Below are 10,210 nucleotides of genomic sequence, written 5' to 3'. Positions count from 1 at the left end.
TAATCATTAAATTTTCAGATATTTCCAAGTATTAAAAATATCTATTTCTTAGTAAAGAAAAAGATTCTTCCATAGAACTCAAACCCACTAGTTCTATTTCAGCAAGACAGGTTTTTTTTATTTTTAAAAATTTATTTATTTTTGAGATAGAGAGACAGAGTGAGTAGGGTAGGGGCAGAGAGAGAGAGGGAGAGAGAGAATCCTAAGCAGGCTCCACACTGTCAGCATGGAGCCTGATGTGGGGCTTGAACTTACAAGTCATGGGATCACGACTTAAGCTGAATCTAAGAGTCAGATGCTTAACCGATGGAGCCACCCAGGCACCCTAATAGGGTTTTTTTAATTAAATTTTTTAAAAAAAATTTAAATCCAAGTTAGTTAACATATAGTGTAATAGTGATTTCAGGAATAGAATTTAGTGATTCATCACTTACATATAACACCCAGTGCTCAACCCATCAAGTGCCCTCTTTAATGTCCATTTAGCCCATTTCCCACCCCCCAACACCCCACCAGCAACCCTCAGTTTATTCTCTGTATTTAAGAATCTCTTATGTTTTGTCCCCCTCCCTGTTTTTATATTAGTTTTGCTTCCCTTTCCTTGTGTTCATCTGTTTTGTGTCTTAAATTCCTCATATGAGTGAAATCATCTGATATTTGTCTTTCTCTGACTGACTTATTTCACTTAACATAATACACTCTAGTTCCATCCATGTTGTTGCAAATGGCAAGGTTTCATTCTTTTTGATCACTGAGTAATATTCCATTGTGTGTGTGTGTGTGTGTGTGTGTGTGTGTGTGTGTGTGTATACATACCACATCTTCCTTATCCATTCATCCATCGATGGACATTTGGGCTCTTTCCATATTTGGCTATTGTTGATAGTGCTTCTATAAACATTGGGGTGTATGTGTCCCTTTCAATCAGCACTCCTGTGTCCTTTGGATAAATATCTAGCAGTGCAATTGCTGAGTTGTAGGGTAGTTCTATTTTTAACTTTTTGAGGAACCTCCCTACTGTTTTCCAGAGTGGCTGCACCAGTTTGCATTCCCAAGATTAAAAAAAAATACTTGTTTATTTTTGAGAGAGAGAGCATGAGTGAGGGGCAGGGACAAAGGATCTGTAGTAAGCTCCGTACTGACATCAGTGAACCTGATGCAGGGTTCGAACTCAAGAACTATGAGACCATGACCTGAGCCAAAGTCGGACACTTAACCCACTGAGCCACCTAGGTGCCCCTAGGTTTTGTTTGGTTTTGTTTTTAAGATTGTTCAGTTCACCAAATTCTCTTAAAAATTATTACAAAATGGCTTTTAAAAACACTCAAAATGATTTTTTTTCTGTAAAAGAAACCTCTTGATGTGAGAGTGCTTCATGGAATAGAATTTTAAAAAAGAGTGAAATGACAGAACTTAGGAACATTAAAAAAAAGCCTTCTTAAAGAAAAGGAAACTCAGCTTCAAAGGGGTTTAGGATTTTTTATTTAAAACAGACATGAAAAATCAAGACTGGCAGAACTGGGGATAAAGCAAAGATATTCTGACTTCAGGTTTATAATTCTTCCCACTATTTTAAAACTAATTTATAAACTTATTCATAATTTTACACAAATGTGAGGTTATTATCCAATTGACATTAGAGCTATATTCTGAAATTGAGTTATTCTTCTGGGGAAAAATACACTATACTTCTCTATTTACACCACTAGACAGCAGGTGACCAAATAACACACAATATGGGACCTCCTACAGGTCTGGAGTGGTAATTAGGTTCAGTGAAGAGTGGTGAAATGCAAAGTCACAAAAGATAGGAAGTTGTAACTATTCAGGCGAGTGGGATTTACTTAAGAGTGAGGTCATCATTTCCCCACTTCACTTTACTTCTAAAGCAGTGAGAGTCAATTCTAATGACTCTTGAACTGAGATATAATTTGTTTTGGTGATCTCACATCTGTGTGGTGGGTAGAAAATGAGAAGGTGATTAACGAAAAATACTGAGCCTAATTAGTGCATTTGAACATCAGAATATTTCCAAAGTAGAAGGTCTTTCTGAGTGCAATGCAAAAGACAGAAACAATACAGGAAAAAACTGAGAGTCTTCTACACAAATATTTAAAATACCTATGTAATTGGGCACCTGGCTGGCTCAGTCCACAGAGCAGGTGACTCTTGATCTCAGGCTTAGCACTTACTTAAAACAAAACAACAAAACAAACAAAAAAACCCCAACATTGTGTGTTGAAGCAGATGATGGTGAAACATTCCAGTGTCTCCACACAGTGGAACTAAATATTCAATAACAAAGGAATGTTTACTTACATTGTGGAGTATGTAGATGATGGAATGCTGGTCAGCTATTTAAAATTATCTCTTAGATAAGTATATTTTTTTGACATGGGAAAATAAGGATACTGGCAGGCAGAAAAATGTTACATTGCATTACATACACAATGATATTTTTAATAACTAAGAGGATATAAACATGGAAATGAATGGCATTTATATACATCTATAAAGTTTCTTAATAATCAGCATTTTTGTTGTTTTCAAAAATTTTGCACTAAGCGTGTATTACTTCTGAAATTGAAAAACAACAAAAGTAAACAGGGGCGTCTGGGTGGCTCAGTTGGTTAAGTGTCCGACTTCAAGCTCAGGTCATGATCTCAGGGTTTATGGGTTCGAGCCCCACGTCAAGCTCTGTGCTGACATCTCAGAGCCTGGAGCCTGCTTAGGATTCTGTGTCTCCCTGTCTGCCCCTCCCCTGCTCATGCTCTGTCTCTTTCTGTCTCTCAAAAATAAATATTAAAAAAATTTAAAAAAAAACAGCAAAAGTAAATGTAACATGAAAAGATCAGTAAAGCAACTCCTTTGCAGTGATAACTACACGATATTCCTCTGCCTGTCTAAACCTTTCAGAGCTTGCCAGACACAAATCTCTCTCTTTTTCTCCCTGTGACTACCTCATATTCCTACTTCCCTGGAAGTGAGGCATTTGGGGTCCATGAATTGGCTGTTTAGGTGGTCAGTTTTGCCATTTATGAGTTATAGCACTGAAAATACCTGTGAATCTTTGGTTCACATTTTAATAACTTTTAAATTTGAACATCTAAAACAGGATTTTCACATTGTGGTTTGTAGACCCTTTGCATCGGGTGCTTGAATGTAGATTCTTGGGGTGCCTGGGTGACTCCATAGGTTAAGCAGCTGACTGGATTTTGGCTCAGGTCATGATCTCACGGTTCAGTTTGTGAGTTTGAGCCCTGCTGTAGCACAGAGCCTGCTTGGGATTCTCTCTGTCTCTCTGTCTGTCTGTCTGTCTGTCTGTCTCTCTCTCTCACTCTTTCTCTCTGCTCCCCTCCTCTCTCTCTCTGTCTCTTTCAAAATAAATAAACAAACAAAATGCAGATTCTTGGGCTCTTCCTCAGGCTCGATAAATCTAAAATTTGGGGAATGGTGTTCTGGAATTTGCATTTTAACTAGCTCCTTTTGTTATTTTAAGTTTATTTATTTTAAGAGAGAGAGCATGAGCCAGAGAGGGGCATAGAGAGAGGGAAAGAGAGAGAATCCCAAGCAAGCTCCGTATGGTGAGTGTGGAGCCCAGCCTGGGACTCAAACGTATGAACCCCAAGATCATGACCTGAGCTGAGACCGAGAGTTAGATATTTAACTGACTGAGCCACCCAGGTGCCCACCCCTCCCTGAGTCGTTTTTATGCGTCTTAAAGTTTAAGACTGATTGGTAATGGCTGGGATCAAAGGTGAGAAAAATGAGAATAAAAATATTTGAACTAGTGAATGATTTTAAGCACTGTATTTTATTTATTAGTCTTCTCTGAACTCTTTTTCTGGTAGATGGTTATACTCAACATTTTTAAAGGCACAAACATATCGGGACAAACCAGTGATGTAATTTTAAATAACTTGAGATCTTCCCACTACCCACCCCAGAAATTTACTACTTCATTAAAGCACCAGCATGTATTTGGAAATTGAAGTGAGTAAACCAAGAAGCAATGTCTTGAAAAACAAAACAAAACAGTGTTTCAGAAATAAAACATTATGTAATAGAGGAATAAAATCTGGATTTAAACGTTCTCTGCTAGTCCTAAAGCCAAACAGCACCTGACACATTTGGACACCAGAAGAGTTGATAATAGAGTGAAGAAAATTAGTCTTGAAAGCTTTCACAGCTGACTTCAGCTTGACCACGGGCTCCTCTTGGGCAGAAGGGCTTTGTCCTACATTCTGAGACTAATGTTTGGAAGGCAACTGTGACCTCCAATTTCAATCCACAGCAGGTTTCTCCTAAATGTTGGAGCGAGAACATCAGTCACAGACTAACAGTTGGAGAGAAAAGTATTGCCAAGAATGCAGTGGACGGCGCTCTAGGAAGAGAAAGCTACTTCTCTGGAGAGAAAGGCTTGTGTGAGAACCATAGGTATATGAGCAGTATCTTGTACAATGTGCAGATGCCTTGAAACCACAAGGCAGTCAAGAACCAAGGTCCTTTTCCCGGTTAACCTTTTTTGAAGAGTTTTGTGTGGCTTACATATTGCAGTGAGGAAATCCAGGGCACGTTTCAGTAAATAGTTATAAAATGTTGATTTATTTAAGTCTCTTCATTTAGTCAGTCTCTAAGCCACTGGGGTTTGAAATATTTATGAAAACTTTGCAAAAATTCTTTGAATGAATGTTTTGATTTTTGTTTATTAGAACACTCATTTAAAAACAGATTGTCTAGGGGCGCTTGGGTGGCTCAGTTGATTAGGCATCCTACTCTTGATTTTGGCTCAGGTCATGATCTCATGGGCCATGGGATCAAGCCCACCCCCAGGGCTTTGCAGTGACAGTGCTGAACCTGCTTGGGACTTTCTGTCTCCCTCTCTCTCTGCCCCTCCCCTGCTCGTGCTCTCTCTCTCTCTCAAAATAAAAATAAACATTAAGAAAAAAAGAAAATAGTTTGTCTAGCTATTCAAGTATTGCTTTCTTTTCATAATAATTGGGTTGATACTTGGTATCTGTGGCGGCCATGAAAATTGCACCTTGAGAATCCTTACTTCCAGGAACTTGACTGACTGCGGTCTAGCCTCTTCGCTTTGAAATCCACTGCTGCCTTTGCACAGAGGCCACCTTCTCCCCGTACATTGATGTGGTGGGCATTCTAAGGCAGACCTCTTCGTGAGACAATGGACTCTTCTCAGATGACTTTGGCTCAAGGATTTCCTGATGACTTTCTGCATGACCCTTTAGGACTCAACCTTTTTTAATGGCTCTTTTAGGTTTTTTGTTTTTTTGTTTTTTGTTTTTTGGCTCCCTCCCCGTTTCCTTTCCCAGAGGCATTTCGCTGAGTGAAATCCTTGCACATTTAGTGCTATCTTGGAATCTGCTTCTTGCAAGGCCTGGAATAACACAATATCTCTGGTAGTGTCTCAGAATTGTGTTCCGATGGGAGGTTAAAGTGGTTGAATTTGAAGTGCAGTAGAGATGCACTTTTTTTTTTCCAAACAGGAAGAATATGGAGCTAGAATCTAACTGCAGTGGCAGAATATTAGAAAATGTTCTACTCTGCTGAGGTGCCACTGGTACTCATTGATTCCATTTGCATTTCCCTTCTCCTCTTAAATATCTTGGATCCTTTTTGAAATTTTTATTTCTCTACCTCCTAGCAACTGCACATTTTCCCTACAAGAGGTTTTATTTGAAATCACATGAGTTTGTAGTTATCTCAATTTTTAAATTATTTCTGTAGCTATCTTAGACCTTCAAAAAGTTTATAAAATGGAGAAGTCCCTAGAGTAATTCAACAGAAGTAAATATGACGGACTTACTACAGTAAAATCCAAGAATTTAATTACAAAGGGATGGATACAAATATATTTAAAATATACAAACAACAGATAAATTCATACTGTTTCAGTCTGATAATTTGATGTCTGTTGGCTACAGACTGAATGAACAAGCATTTATAGAGATCTTGCTTTGTTTTCAAGAGTTGGATGGACACAATGGTCTGGATCCTCAAGAGGCCTACTATCCAGTTATGATTAGACTTGACCACACAAGAGAAGAAGTCCTAGAAGCCCAGGCTTGGAAGAGATTTGAATATTCATCAAGTCCAATCATCTTTGTGCTTGAATGTTCTCTTCCCCAGCAAGGCCAACTGTTTGCAAAACTACTTAACTCCAGTACGAAAAAGAGCCTGCAATTCCATCTCTAGATATCTTTGACTTTTTAAAAAAAATATTAAATATAATTTACTGTCAAATTAGTTTACATACAACACCCAGTGCTCATCCCAACAGGTGCCCTCCTCAATGCCCATCACCCACTTTCCCTTCTCCCCCATGGATGTCTTTGACTTTCCAAATTCCTCTTTAGAATGAAATTTCACTCTCTGGTCTTAGTTCTACCCCTGAGGAAGCCAGTTTTCAAGATGGCCTCTCAAATCCCTATCTCCTGGTAGTCACACCCTGGTGTGGTTCCTGCCCACATTGTACCAGAGATGCTGTGTGACCAAGAACAAATGGCAAAGGTGATGGGATGTCACATCTGAGATGAAGCTATAAAAGATTGCTGCTTCTGTTTGGGGTGCTTTTCTACTCATTCACTAGTGCATGCTCATTTGTTCTCCTTACCAGTCATGAGGGAAGCTGTCTGCTGTATAGAGAGGACATTCAGGGAGCCCATGGAGAAGTGCAAGTGATGAGGCTGTCTGACAGCCAGTAGGGAACTGAGACTTGCTAATAATTACAGACATAAAACTGGAAGGGCATTCATGCTCAGTCATGCCTTGAGATGCCTGCAGCCTCATCAGACAGCTTGACTATAACTTCCTGAGACCCTGAGCCAGATGCACCCAGCTAGGATGCACCCCTCCTAGATCCTTGATCTTCAGAACTGGGGAAAAATCAACACTTGTTGTTTGAAAGCTGCTAAATTTGGGGAAAATTTGTTACATAATAATAGATAACTCACGCAACTCCTTAAAGTCATTTACTTGTTATTTTTTAATATAATGTGCAATAATTACATATAATATATAACAATAATGACATTTTTCGAGCATCTATAATCTTTCAAGTATTGTTCTAAGTGCTTACATGTGTTAAGTTATTCACAACAACCCTACGACATTTATATTTTTATTTCAGGGTCTCAGACAAGAAAAGTTTTGGGGGGTGCCCAGAAGTGTAAGTAACCTTCCTAAGGTCACAGAGCTGGTAAATAGTGTTACTGGGACTTGAATGTGGGAGTTCTCCTTTCAGAGCCAAGCTTTCGGGAGGTTGCATCAGGCTGTAGTCTGGGGCTGGAGCCATCTCAAGGCTCAGTGGGGGTCGGAGAATCTGTTCCCAAGTTCACTCACATAGTTGTCAGCAGGCCTAATTCCTTACTGTTGATTAGCCAGAGGCTTCCTTCCTCACCACAGGAATTTATCTCATTAGTGAGTTTAAAAATAAGATCACACTATATAGGGCTTTCTTTTTTTCCACACTCCAACATATTGTAAAGATTTTCCCATGTAGCTAAACATTTCTAACTATCATTTTCTAAAGGCTTTGGATACAAATTGCCACCTTGACAAGACAGAATTTCATTAGGTGAATCAGCTAAAAAAGTGAAATACTGTCCCACTTTATCTTTAATTTAGGCACAAAGAGAAACTTCATTCACTGCGATGATTGTCAGCCTCTTTGATTCACCTCTATACAAAAAGTGAAATTTGTGTTTTTACTTGACAACAGAGCTCTTACCTCGTACTGTATACTAATATTGTCTTCTATTTTGTAATTATAAGATAAAGAATTTTTAAAACTTGAAGTTCTATAAAAGCTAAGTACTCTTAGTGCCAAATCTAGAGATATGCAAGTTAACATGAATAATTCATTACTGAGTGAAGGAAAAACAGTTTCAGTCATTGAAAATTTCTTCCTGCCTTGTCTGGATTATGGTCTTTCTTCTTCTTTCTTTTTTTTGTAAGGTGTCATGAGAGTGAGAAATAGTCTGCCAAGGGAAGCAGGGAAGTTTCTCCCATCTCTGACTTTCACACAAAGGCATCCCACTTAGAGAGTCTTCTTATTTGTTCACGGGAACAAAGCTCAGAGAGAGCTTTGTGCTGTCGCTTGCATGCAGTCACTTCCCTGTGTATGTGAAATGTGCTTAAAAGAGCCCCATGGGAGTTGTCATTACAAACACAAATCCCACACCTTGGGTAAAAGGAAGTCAGTCAGATGAACACCTTCAAGCTGATGTTTCAGGCGTGAGATCACTTTAGGGAAAATGAATCCCAACAGGGAGGCTTTAAAGAGAAGTAAGACTTGAAAAACCTCCACAACAAAATCACAATTCTAGAGGATCCAATTCTAAATGAAGCAAATTCTTTATGTTATGTGTTAAAAATGTCTTTTGGATATATATATACACATATATATATGTGTGTATGTATATATATATGTATATATGTATATATATACACATACACACATATATACGTATATATGTATACGTATATATGTATATATATGTATATACGTATATATGTGTGTGTGTGTGTGTGTGTGTATATATATATATATATATATATATATATATATATATATATAGCTTTTAAGATACAGGAGGGCATAAAATTGAAGGTCTTCCCAGTATATCACTCCCTGTGATATCCCTAATTTCTTGTGTTGCTCTCTTTTACTGAAGTGTCCTAAAGGTTGACAGTAGACCAGAACACAGAGTGTTTATAATTTTTTTCATGTTTTCCACCAATATTGTTCATGTAAGAGTTAAATGAATTTTCTCTAAATGATAGTCTAAGTCTTTAATGGGTTTTGATTTGGCATAATTCCTTACATGCTCTCAGTGGAATACTCTTTAGGGGTTGGATTGTAACATGGGGGAATGCAGCTCTCACAAATCAAGTTACATCAATCTATGAAGTATAAGCCAGAATGTTATTTGAGGAAGTTTCTATGGGTTCAGAATCTCTATTGCCCAGAACAGTGTTTAGGATTTATCCTCAATTTTCAGGATTCGACTTCTAACTCTGCTTTTTAAAAACTAGGTGTAGGATAGAACCTGGTGCTGAGGGATTGGAGCAAATATATTGCATATTGTTATGGATGTTATGGCTGACCATTTCATAAGAACTTGTGACTTTTAGGCAATGAGTGGGAGTTGAGAATGACGTAAGGTTTTTTCCTTCAGAAGCTGGAGGGAGGTTCAATTTATTTAATACTCTTCAGAAAATGTCACTGGAGTTAAGTTCAGCCCAGAACCGATGCTAAACACCATTTCCATTTATTCAGCTAGTGGAATGTTATAGGAAGCAATTTATGGGCACTAAACACATTGATGTAAACATAAAAATTCATTTAAAATTGGCATTAAGTGTAAAGCTCATTTGAACAATTTTATTACTTCAACTCAGATAAATATATAATTTAAATAACTATAACTAGTTAATTAATGTGTAAATAGTATGTGTCCCAAACAAAGTTTGAGAGGCCTCCCAAATAATGCAATTAATGCACAATAAAGAAAAGTACACATAGGAAACTCTGTGTAGTAAGATGTTATTCTACAAGTTACTTTTAGGTATCACCCTTTCTCATGGGTCACTTAGGCTAAAAGAACATGCTTATGATGTGAGTTTAGCATTGCAACATTTCAAATCTTGATGAAAGCCTTCAAAGTAGAAGTTTTGAATGCATTAAGTAGTTCAATTTTTTCTCCAGGCACAGAATTTATTTGACCAATAATACTTCCAGTTAATAGTTGGTGGTTTCCAAAAAGGAACTAATCAGTAGTTTCCATTGCTGTTTCATTTTTCAAGGCTTTAAAATCAGTGACTGTATTAGCCAATTTTCAAGGAATGTGGTTCAGGTTTAGGGAAAGGCTCTTGACAAAGCTCTTCCTGCTGTGCAGCCAGCCATGGCCGGGACACCAGAACTTTCTGCAGTTAGTGCAGCCCGGAGCACCCAGACACACAGAAGGAATTCCTCATAACTGACTGCCTGATGCCTTCACTGCTGCATCTCTTTGTTTCCTAGGATTTGGAGAATTCTGAGGGTTTTTTATCAAGAAAAGTTCATTATTTGGTAGCTAAGCTCTCTCCATAGGATAGGTTCATTTTTCTCTCAACTACCCCCAAGTCATATTTCAAATTTTCCTTCAAAATACAGTTCATCTGGGCAAATCCATGACTAATTGACTCA

This window comes from Panthera tigris, chromosome F2 (genome assembly GCF_018350195.1).
Source record: "Panthera tigris isolate Pti1 chromosome F2, P.tigris_Pti1_mat1.1, whole genome shotgun sequence".
Lineage (NCBI taxonomy): Eukaryota > Metazoa > Chordata > Mammalia > Carnivora > Felidae > Panthera > Panthera tigris.
The sequence above is the reverse complement of the archived record's forward strand: the minus strand, read 5'-3'. Positions refer to the sequence as shown.